This window comes from Harpegnathos saltator, unplaced genomic scaffold (genome assembly GCF_003227715.2).
Source record: "Harpegnathos saltator strain DR-91 unplaced genomic scaffold, Hsal_v8.6 scaffold283, whole genome shotgun sequence".
NCBI classification, from domain to species: domain Eukaryota; kingdom Metazoa; phylum Arthropoda; class Insecta; order Hymenoptera; family Formicidae; genus Harpegnathos; species Harpegnathos saltator.
Window position 1 is genome coordinate 400,001 of NW_020230076.1, and position 10,727 is coordinate 410,727.

The window sequence follows — 10,727 nt, forward strand, 5'->3', positions numbered from 1 at the left end:
ACGCTCTCTGCCGCGCGTGTTTCCTGTCCCCCGCGACCCCCGGGTCTCGTCGCCTCTCCGGTTTCCGTTTATTCACGCTGTCGCGCGGCGGACGTGCTATTTCTTCGGCACTCAACGTCCGGCTAATGTCGATCCGCGGTCCCACGTGTGGCGGATGTGTCATTGTTGCTTAGAACGTTTTTATTAACTGCCATGTTCGCTCCGGGCTGACGTTCTCGGCGTTCCGCGAGGTGTGGTCGTGCGTGCGTGCGTGCGTGCGCGTACGTGTGTATCCGCCTGGGTCGTCCTTTCAACCGTTCTTTTCTCGCTTGTTCAGTTTTCCGCATTTTCGCAGTGGCATTTTTCTTTGAATTTATATCGACATATACACATATCGATTCGCGCCTCACGCGAGCATAGTAATGGCGCGCACCATTTTCCTCGCGCCGGATATGAAATGTGCCTTCTTCCCGATTTCATCCTGGATCTCAGAAACGTAGCCCATATAATGCGCTCGTTGAATATCTATTTATTAAATGCTTGAGGTAGGATATGAGAATATAGAAAGAGGCAGAGGCAGAGAGAGAGAGAGAGAGAGAGAGAGAGAGGGGGGGGAAGGGAGGGGGATGGATTGTCCGGTTGGAAGAGTCAGCAGCATAATCCGTAGCGAGAAGAATTAACCCAGAAATATCATCCGTCTTTTCAGTTTTTAAGGGATAATATCAGCAGCTTGCAAAGAGGAGTCAATATGCATTTGCTTCATTAACAAAAAATGTGAAAAATGTTCCCCTTTAGAGCATAACGCGCTTTGATTTATACGGGATGTATCAAAGAGCCGCGCACTGTATCACGCTCCGCCTTATTCCTTCCTTTAGGTGCGATAAATTTTGTTAAGCCGTCGCTACCATAGAGTCGGTATGAACTCATTTAATAAAATTTATTAAAATTAAGAGGTTTACAAGAAAGTGATTTTAATCTCTCGTGCTACATTTTACGCGTATAAAAACTTTTATTTATTATAATTCGCTATTAATTAAAGCAGCTTTCGCTTTATGCCACGGCCTTCGAAAGACTTCGTGGCACCTACTGAAGGTTCAGGCAAATTTCGCTCTAACGAAATTTTAATTCCGAGTAAACTCACCGAGATATTTACCGCTGAGAATTAAAAAGTCGCGAACGACAGTGGCTGCCGGCCAAATTTCCGATGAGAGTGGAACTTTCCCTTTAAGAAATTTCCAGCGAAGAGGAAGTCCGTTTTTGGTACGTCCTGTTTAAGAACCGGCAAGTAACTACTTGTACGACAACACTAGAAACAACTTGTAAGCTCCCTTGCGATAGCGTATTTCGATTGTTTGGAGGAGGAGGAGGAGGAGGAGGAGGAGGAGGAGGAGGAGCAGGAGGAGGAGGAGAAGAAGAAGGAGCCTTATCCTTTACGTTTCAGAAACGACGTTGGAAGTTAACGACGGTTTTAAACTTTCACGAGCATCTTATTAATAATTGCATTTTGCCGTAGAAATTGCGCTTTTTATAATTCACCTTAAATGCATGTTTACAATATTCTCCGCCGTATTAAATCCGCCGATGTTGGTCCATTGTAGCTTTCGCCCTCGACTAAGTTACTCCTTTTCTCGAAATTCTGCACACTTAACCGCCAGTTTCGCGCTCTAATAATTAAAATGTTAATTAATCAATTTAGTTACAATGAAGAAAGATCACTCTCCCCGTTTTATATCCGCAAATCCGAGGAACATCTTCCCGCGCGAGCGAAAGAATTTGGACGAAACTTTACGCCCGAGCGAACAATTACCCATTAATCCGTGAGTAATATTCGCGCTTTATTCCGAGGGGCTTTCGCGCACAAAACGACAGATATATTCAACTTTTCATCATAGCGGATATTCGCTACCCGGGCAACGGCCGATTCCTCCGAGGAGCAGCTCGTTACCGAGAATTACGAGGAGGTATTCGCGTGCGACTTTCCACAATTCCGCCGAGCACTCGTCGAAACGCAGCGCGGGACATCGGTGGCGGGACTATAGGGAAATTAATATCGAAGCGCATATGTTCCGTGCAGAGCCGCCTAACCGGCGCGCGAACCGCGGGTGCGTGGCGACGACCCGAATCCGTGGCTACACGGCGGCTATGCGTGAGTGAATCGAGCAGTGGTGGCAGCGGGATGTAGGTAGCGGCGGGCAGGGGGCGGGGGAGGGGAGAGCGAGGTTCGCGGAGGATGGGCGCCGGTCGGATGATATAGTGGATACCGGTCGGTGGTGGCGGCGGTATGGTAGTTACAGATAAGGAACAGGTCGCATCGTAGAGCTCCGAAGGGGTGGAGATGGTACTAATTTAGTAAGCGGCGTGCGAGAGAGGGAGAGAGCCGGCGAGGGTGGCCGGCAATACCCACTTCCGGCTTTCGTGTCTGCAAAGACGGAAGTAACGCGCCGCGCGGAATATACCCGTAGATGTTTAAATTTAATATGCCGCCGGTATCCTGCGCGCGCAAAGCACCCCCCACGCAATTGATATTATGAGCCGCAATTTTGCCCCCCGAGTCTCTTATCGACGCGTCGTAACATCGTGAGGGAAAAACGTTGACGAATTAATAGGAGAATCGGTGCCACGTTATATATATATATATATAATGCCTACGTGCGGCGAGAAATACGAGGGATTCGTCGCGGTAATTTCAGATATATTTATTTCGTTTTGTGAGATATTAATATCAGTATCTTTAATTAACGCGAGCTGTCATTTTATCTCGCTTCTGCTCTATTTCAGCTTTTTCAAACTGTCTTCTTCTCTATTCCAAACTATTTCCTATTTTTCAGCATTTTTCAGTCTTCGGATATCTAATAATAGTAAATATTACTTATTAATGCTACTAGAAAATTATTGCCGAGAAGCAAATTTTTAAAATAATTAAAAATAATCTTTCCATTCATTAAATTCTGAGATATTTTCACGTTTAATGTTAGATATTGTAAATATTATTCGACATTTTCGAACGTTGAGATTTTAGAGAGATATCCAAAACAATATGTTAAATCAACACGGTTTAATTTAGTACGTATTACAAAAATATATAAAATATTCATTGCCCAAAGCAGACCGACATATCTTGCTTTAAACGCAGTAATATTTTTTACATAATATCGCTACTAAATTATCAGCGTCAAGTAATATTTCCTTTGTAAGAGACAAAAGAGTTATTGAACATCCGAAACAAATGTATCAGTGCTCGGGTATTAGCGAAATATTCCGATGCATTGAGATTTGACAAGTTGAATAAATAAATAAAAAAAGAAAAGAAATATATATATATATATACGCACTTCAAGTAGAATCATCTATTGCATGGGACACGTATGAGACAGAGAATATATGTCAGAATTTAATAGCATACCGAGACATTTTTACAACCCCCTTTAATGTCATATATCTCCGGTATCGAGATATTGCTCGACACCAAAGGTATCAATGTTGCTACTTTCTCCAAGATCATTGATGTCCCTCGATATTTCCCGCTGACGTTAACCGATATTTTTCCCCCCAAAAACCCCGATACCTCGCAATCTCGAAATATCGTAAATATCCTAGTAACACGCGTGCGCGCGGATAACGTACGTAAGCGTGGAGAGTTAGCCCGGCGTATTTTATCCCGGGCGCGCACATTCGCATATACGGCCGCGCGCAGGATCCGAAAAAAAGAAACCGGTCGAAAGTCAGATTGGAGCTCTACGAGGTCCAATTTTCAAATTTCCGCCTCTTTTTCGCCCGCCAAATGGGTAAATGATGCCGAAACTAATCATTCCCACGTGCTTTCTGGGTCAAAAGGAGGTCGTGACGCGTAAAAGCGCCGATGCGTTCGCCGCAATTACGACGGATTCGGATAGCCGGAGATTAGTTTACATAGGTTACATAGCTGATATTTGCAGAAGTCTAAACATTCATCCTCCATCGGAGGATATTGAAGATATTGTTAGTCCGCAGCGTGAAATATAAATATCTCCGCAAATTCCGAACGAGCGCTTACAAACGCAAGTGACTTTTGCCAGGACGCGTGACAGAGAAATCTATCCGCGTCCGTCGGAATTGCAAATAGCGCATCAGCCAACTCCGCCATTCGGCCACGCGAAAAATATCGCATCCGCTCATTTGCGAGCACAGAACACACACGGGGATCTGATTAGATCGCCAGTCGCGAGTATGATTTTGTTCGTGCGTTAAATCCGAACGTAGAGGAATATTCGGGGATCGGCGTCTCGTCTATCGCAACGGCGATCGCGATCGTCTTGGCATCGACGGTTCCGGTTGGATTCGCTAACGATTCGCAAGTCGCTCGCACGTAAACGAGATCCTCGGCGTTATCGCCCCCTTCCGCCCGCCCCGCCTCCCTTCCGCCCTCTCCTCCCTTCGAAATAGGAATAGTGTGCGCGGCGGCGCACACAAAAACGGCGGAAATGACGATCGATAGCACAGCCGGAGCGGCATTTGCCACGATGTACGATGTACGAGCCTCATAGTGGAATTCGAAAGTTCATTTTTCTGCGGTTCGGTCAAATTTGTTGGATTCTGTCCCGCTGCGCGCGGGCGGCCGCCGTCGCCAATTGGGTGACTATGACGAAACGCGGGGGATTTCGCGGCAGCGGCAGCCGGGCGTAGCTGGCGCAGATTCGTTCCCCGTGTTTCCACCGTCGCTGTCAAAACGGGGGAGGGGGGGGGACGAGGGGAGAGCGGAATACCGTATGAGTAAAGTAGGATACTGTGCCGAATGGTTACGTAGATAAGACGAAGCGGAGTCGACGGTACGACGGGCCGATCCGCGCGACAGAGAACGGCGCGAAGTTCCATCCTCTTTCTCCTTCTTCTTCTTCTCCTTCTCATCATCCTCCTCCTTCTCCTCCTCCTCTTGCGTCTTTCCTTCGCCCTCTGTCGCGTTACTTTGACCTCTTTTCCTTCGGATTTGCCCAAGGCACGCGCGAGCCACATCTGCGTTCTTTTCCGCGTGTAACTCGCACGAAGAGGAGAGAAGAAGAGAGAAGGCTCTCAAGGAGGAAGAGAAGGAGAGGGAGAGAGAGAGAGAGAGAGAGAGAGAGAGAGAGAGGGAATAGATCCACCTGGGATCAACGGAATTCACCCCCGCGGATTGCGAAGCACGCGTTACCCCCGTGGCGTCACGTTGCGCCGCGCCGCACCGCCCCGCATTGGCCGACCCAATCGCCAAGGCGTGTGACAGAAATTGTGTCTCACGCGAATACCGAACGCGTTCGGTATTGGCCTGAGATCCCGGTAACGACTTTACGTCACGACTAGATACTCGGGGGATACTCGGACGACGGAGCGAGGATGCTAGCGAGGATCTCTAGGCGGCGCCGCGTGTCTCTGTTGTTTGACGAGAGGAAACGGCGACGCCGACGCGTGTACAAATTCTCGTGAAATATACAGAGTGTATACGTACATATGTATATTGTGCTGTATATTGTGCAAGTGTGTGTGTGTGTGTGTGTGTGTGTGTGTGTGTGTATGTATGTGTATACGCACAGGACTGCCGATCCGGCGACCGCGCGGGCGGGCGAGCGAGCGGATGTACACAGCCGCGGAATCGTGAATATTCCGCGGGTAATCAGTCACGCTTCAACGACCCATCGAGATAGTCCAGCAGTTACATATTACATGATTTGTGCGAGCGGTCTCACAGCGACCGCTTCACGGTAAGATTCCCCGGCAGAAGCTGCTGGAAATGAAACGCTATGACTGCGAGCGATGACAACACCGCGGTTTACTGATGACACGCGGCGGCCGCGCCCTCGCTCGCTTTTACCGCATGGCCGATGCAGCGAGCGCGATGCAGCGCTGTGTAGCCCGAACGGAATGGTTATTTTGCATTCGAGATACAAGCGACAGACCAGAGAGAGAGAGAGACAGAGAGAGAGAGAGAGAGAGAGAGAGAGAGAGAGAGAGAGCTCGTCGATACCTCGACACAGCGAGCCCGCCTCGACGTAGCCTTCGAGAGGAGATTATAAGCCTCGCGCACTCGACAATCGCCGCTCGCATAATTTGCCTCTTGCCCGAAATTTGCCGCGATATTTATAGGCAACCTTTTCCTTAATAGCAAGAACCGCTCGGCTGCTCGTCCCGCGGATGTTTAGACGCCGCCGCCGCCGCCGCCGCCGCTGAATCAGCCCCGGTATTATGCAAATTCCGTTTGTTCGCGCTTTCCGCGCGCGCGCATTTCTCAAGCCCCGACGGCGCGACTGCGATGGCCGGGCCCTCCGGTTCCTCCGGAGAAGAACGAAGAAGCGCGTGTTGGCGAGGAAGGGGCAGCGCGATGCCGCCGCCGATACACCTCCACGGGCAACGACGCGCTGTGCGCGTACGTGCCGCCGTAAAGCTGTAAGTTCGAGATAACGCGTTCCGGATGCGGGACGAGTGTGTTGCGGATGCACGCGGGACGGGTTTAACGTGCGAAATATCGTATGTGATTTACGACGGCGACGGCAGCGGCGGCGACGGCGGCGGCGGCGGCGGCGGCGGCGGCGGCGGCGGAATTTAACGGGAAGGCGCGGCCGTTTTTGATACGCGTAATATTTCCCAAGGCACCCACCCCGCGTCGCGATACGCGACGGGGATGTGCGCATACGCGCGCGCGCGTTCTGTACACCGTACACGCGTAATAAAACATGATACATGGCGCACGTATGATTAGCTGTTTCATTAGCCGGCGGGTGCTTATTCGGCTTTTAGATCAGTGCACCGTGTATAACGCGGCGCGCGTAGCTCCCAGCGAATCGCCCTCGCACGAGAGCGGGGGGGCTGCTTTGCGCGCTCTCTCTCTCCCTCTCTCTCTCTCTCTCTCTCTCTCTCTCTCTCTCTCTCTCTCTCTCTCTCTCTCTCTCTCTCTCTCTCTCTCTCTCCATGTATTTTGTGCTTGTCCATTCGCCTACACGCGTTTCCACTACACGCGTCGTTACGAGGAGTTAGCGTCATTCGACCTCGCCTCGCGGATGCCATTGCCCGGCTCCGTTAATATCCCTGTGCGTGTGTACGTGTATATACCTCGAAGGATGACCGATTCCCGCTGGATGCTACTAAAGCTTAGTTCCAGGAACCGTGGAGGAAACAAAGATACACAAGCGGCAACTTGGAGCACCCCGGCAAACCCGGCTTGGGATCGTTTTGGCGGGAGCCCTCTGGGCTTGAGATAATTAGATAGCAGATTAAACGAAACATTTCTCTATCTGGGTCGAAAGGGGGTAGAAAGGGCTGATGCGCGTTTCTTCGATCGGGCTGTATAATTGCGGGGTTGCGTAAACGTTTCGATATTTCAGGAGATACACAGCCGGAATTTCGGTCATGCATCAAGTATGCAAATCCCGATCGAACTTGAAGAATCGACGCGGAGCATCGACATGGGCAACACTGTGCCAACTATTGGCCTGCTTTCGACTGTGTGAATGGTTGTTCGCTCTGCTGTTATCTTCATGAAGTTGAAGTTTATATAAAAAAGTATTAATTTCCTGCAATTGCTTGTGACGTTTGATTGTCTCGAGATTCTACTTGCATTTCATCTTTGTTCATCCCATTTTGGCGGGGAACAATTAATTGCAGATTTATGGATCGTTGATCGGATATTGATCGAGAAATATTTCTTGCACGGTATAAGTACAGATTGAGTAATCCGAGATTCATAATGTCACCATTACCATGCATTGAGCTATATCGGCCTAAATGGACTGTGTTCTTCGTTCTGGTTTTCGAATACAGCTACTCGCGCCTGGCCGACACTGACACTGACATTCGCGTAAAAACGATTCGAGCGGGCGAGCACGTGCGGGTGAAAGCCCGATTAAATATTCTAAGAGTCGATGAAATGATTTAAACACCCGACGGGAATAACTAACGCGCCAACATATGTGCTCCGCGTCGCGGTACGTGCGCCGCTCGTTGACTCGGAACGTAATGACGGCGGGGGAAGGTTGGGCGGGGATGTCAAAGTAATCAGCAAAAGTGTCAAATCTCAGCCAAATGTCGTTCTCAGCCAATCGCTCATCAAATTACTCGTCTCGGCAATCTCAGTAGCCGAGAGAGATTACGACGATCGATTGAACGATCTAAACGTTCTCCACGGTCTTACGTGGAATTTTTCATCGTTTTTTGTTCACTTACGTTTGAAAGAGTTATGCATATCGATAATACTGTACGATGTGATCGACACCCTCTCTGGACAATTCTGGATATAACTGTCGATCAAATTGTGCGATATATTCCGTAATGCAGGCAGCGACCCGTAAAACTGCATTGAAAAATAAGTGCCCACTCCTCGGTTTTGTTAAGCACACCTTTTTTCGCACTCATTCCGCCTTTGAATTTTGCACCCGACCGAATCGATGGGCTTGTCCTCTTTCGTAAAACCAGCGTACACTTTCAGCACTTAAAAAGGGGCAGGTATACAGCGGAGACTTGATGAAGAGAAAAAGAGGAAAAGAAAACTAGTGCATTTTCTAGTGCAGAAGGTTTCTCGAAAAAGAATAAGCCTGGTGTCGCGCAACGGTAGCAACCTGGCTGGCCAATATTTCGGTAATTGCGCAATGTATTTCAAAGAGATTTGATTCGCACAATGAATTGCACAAATCTCCAATACAGCTCCCAGACGATCAATAATATCGTGCAATATCAGATATCGTGCAATAATATCGATCGTCTAGAGGGGCCGCTTTATAGTTATGGTTATCGAATTTAAATTTCATTCTCCGCTTGTGCTCGGCGTTATTGCCATGCGTAAACAACTGGTATCTTTATGTTTGCAATTCATTTATTTTCATTCCTTCTGAATCTGAATCCTGGATCCAAATCCCATCGAAATTTCCAACGTTAATAAGAAATGACGATAAGCGGATTAAGGGGAAGAAAAATTTGTCCTTTTTTATTTACCCACTGATCCCATTATTTATTCGCGCTAATTATTTATTATTCGCCCGTCGCGCATATTCTACCTGCAGCTGCCGAGCAAATTGTACGATTGACCCGTTGCTTGGAGGAAGGAGAGATCGAATACAGGATCTCTTGAATTAGCCGGATATTCCCGATAATCCCGGAATTTTTTTGCTACTATATTTTCTATATTTTTCACGATTTTACTTTTTTTTCCTATTTATTATCCCGACGGATAACCAGCGAGTTATTGCGCAAAACGCGGTGATTGTTTCAATTTTATCCAGCGGAGCGCGAGCGATCCGATTTAAGCGGTGTCAGGAGCAGGAGCACGCGGCGGAGGAAGTCCTACGATTAAGACCGAATGCAGATAATAGTTATCAGGCAGATAATACGCATCTGGTGGGCGAATCAGTCGCTGGAGCGAGCGCACGCCGCCGAGAGATAGAGCTTAACACCAGCCTAGATTAGGCTTATATAGCAAATGTGCAACCGGATCCTGCAGACGCACGCTGCGAGCGTAACGGTCCTGCCTCTCTCCTCTCTCTCTCCCCCTCTCTCTCTCTCTCTCTCTCTCTCTCTCTCTCTCTCTCTCTCTCTCTCTCTTCGTGTCCGTCCCTCCTTCTCTCTGTCGAGCGTTTTCGCCCAAGTATCTGTAAATTCTATAAGTTACATATTGCGGGCGAAGTTCGTTGTAATCCAGCAACTTCGAAACTCGAGTGTCTTTGTGTAGGGGAACGACGAGGGTCCCGACAAACGCGGCGAGTGCGCGCACGCTGCTGCATCAAAGTAGTATGAAATAACTTTCGCGAGTCTGCGCGCGCTCGGGGAACTTCTCTCCTTTCCTATCCGCTCGAAAATTATTTCCACGAGAGCCCGAGTCCCTTCAAGCAAATGCCCCATCGGTCGGCTATTAACGTCTGCACTTTCGTGTCGGGGCGTAAGGCTGATTCTTCAATTAGTACGGCCGCACGTCCGCGGGCTATCATGCACACTGCACCCTTTGTCCGACTTCGGGAAGAGACGAGACGCCGCAAGGAGAGATCGTAAGTGCCAACTTTCGGCAACAGCAAAGGGAAATGCAGAGAGACTCGATGCATTTTTTTTTGCATGATGATTAACATGAGACTTGCTGGCGCTGGCGCGAAATTAACGGAGGGCGTTCGATCGTTCAATTTGCAACGTTCCGTCGCAACTTTCTACTTTTAACAGCGAGCGCATTTCTATGCATGAACTCAACGCGACTCGCTCCTTTGAGGACTGAAGCGGAGGGGAAGATGTCGCGAGGTCATTTTCATTTGACTTCCGATAATCGTTTATTTGTTCCCTTTATCCTTTATTCTTCATATTTAGATGTTGCTGAGGTCCTAATTCGACTAGAAATTTATCCCATGGTCCTGATCAGGTTAACCTCATTTGGATGTCAGGTCCCAATAAGGTAATCCTATCGTATCCTAGTAAGTTATGTAACGCAGCGTGGATATCAGGACCTTAGTAAGGATTCATAGTCAGGTTGAGTTATTGAGTTACCTTATGGAATCCTTATTACATTTTTTTTTTCAAATTATGGCTCCTGATTACTCGCCACGGCTATATTGGATGATGACATTAGAAATAAGAAATGACACGCTGAAAATTCTTTCGTGCCATTTCCAAATAAAAAGATATTTGCATGAAATAATATTTTAGATCGCTTGAGCATACTTGTGAAATGTTTCGGAAAAGAGACATAAAATGAATATCATAAGATCATAAAGTATCACAAGGTGACAAGACACAAAGTAGTGTTAAAGAGAAAAGTTGCACGTCATGTTAAT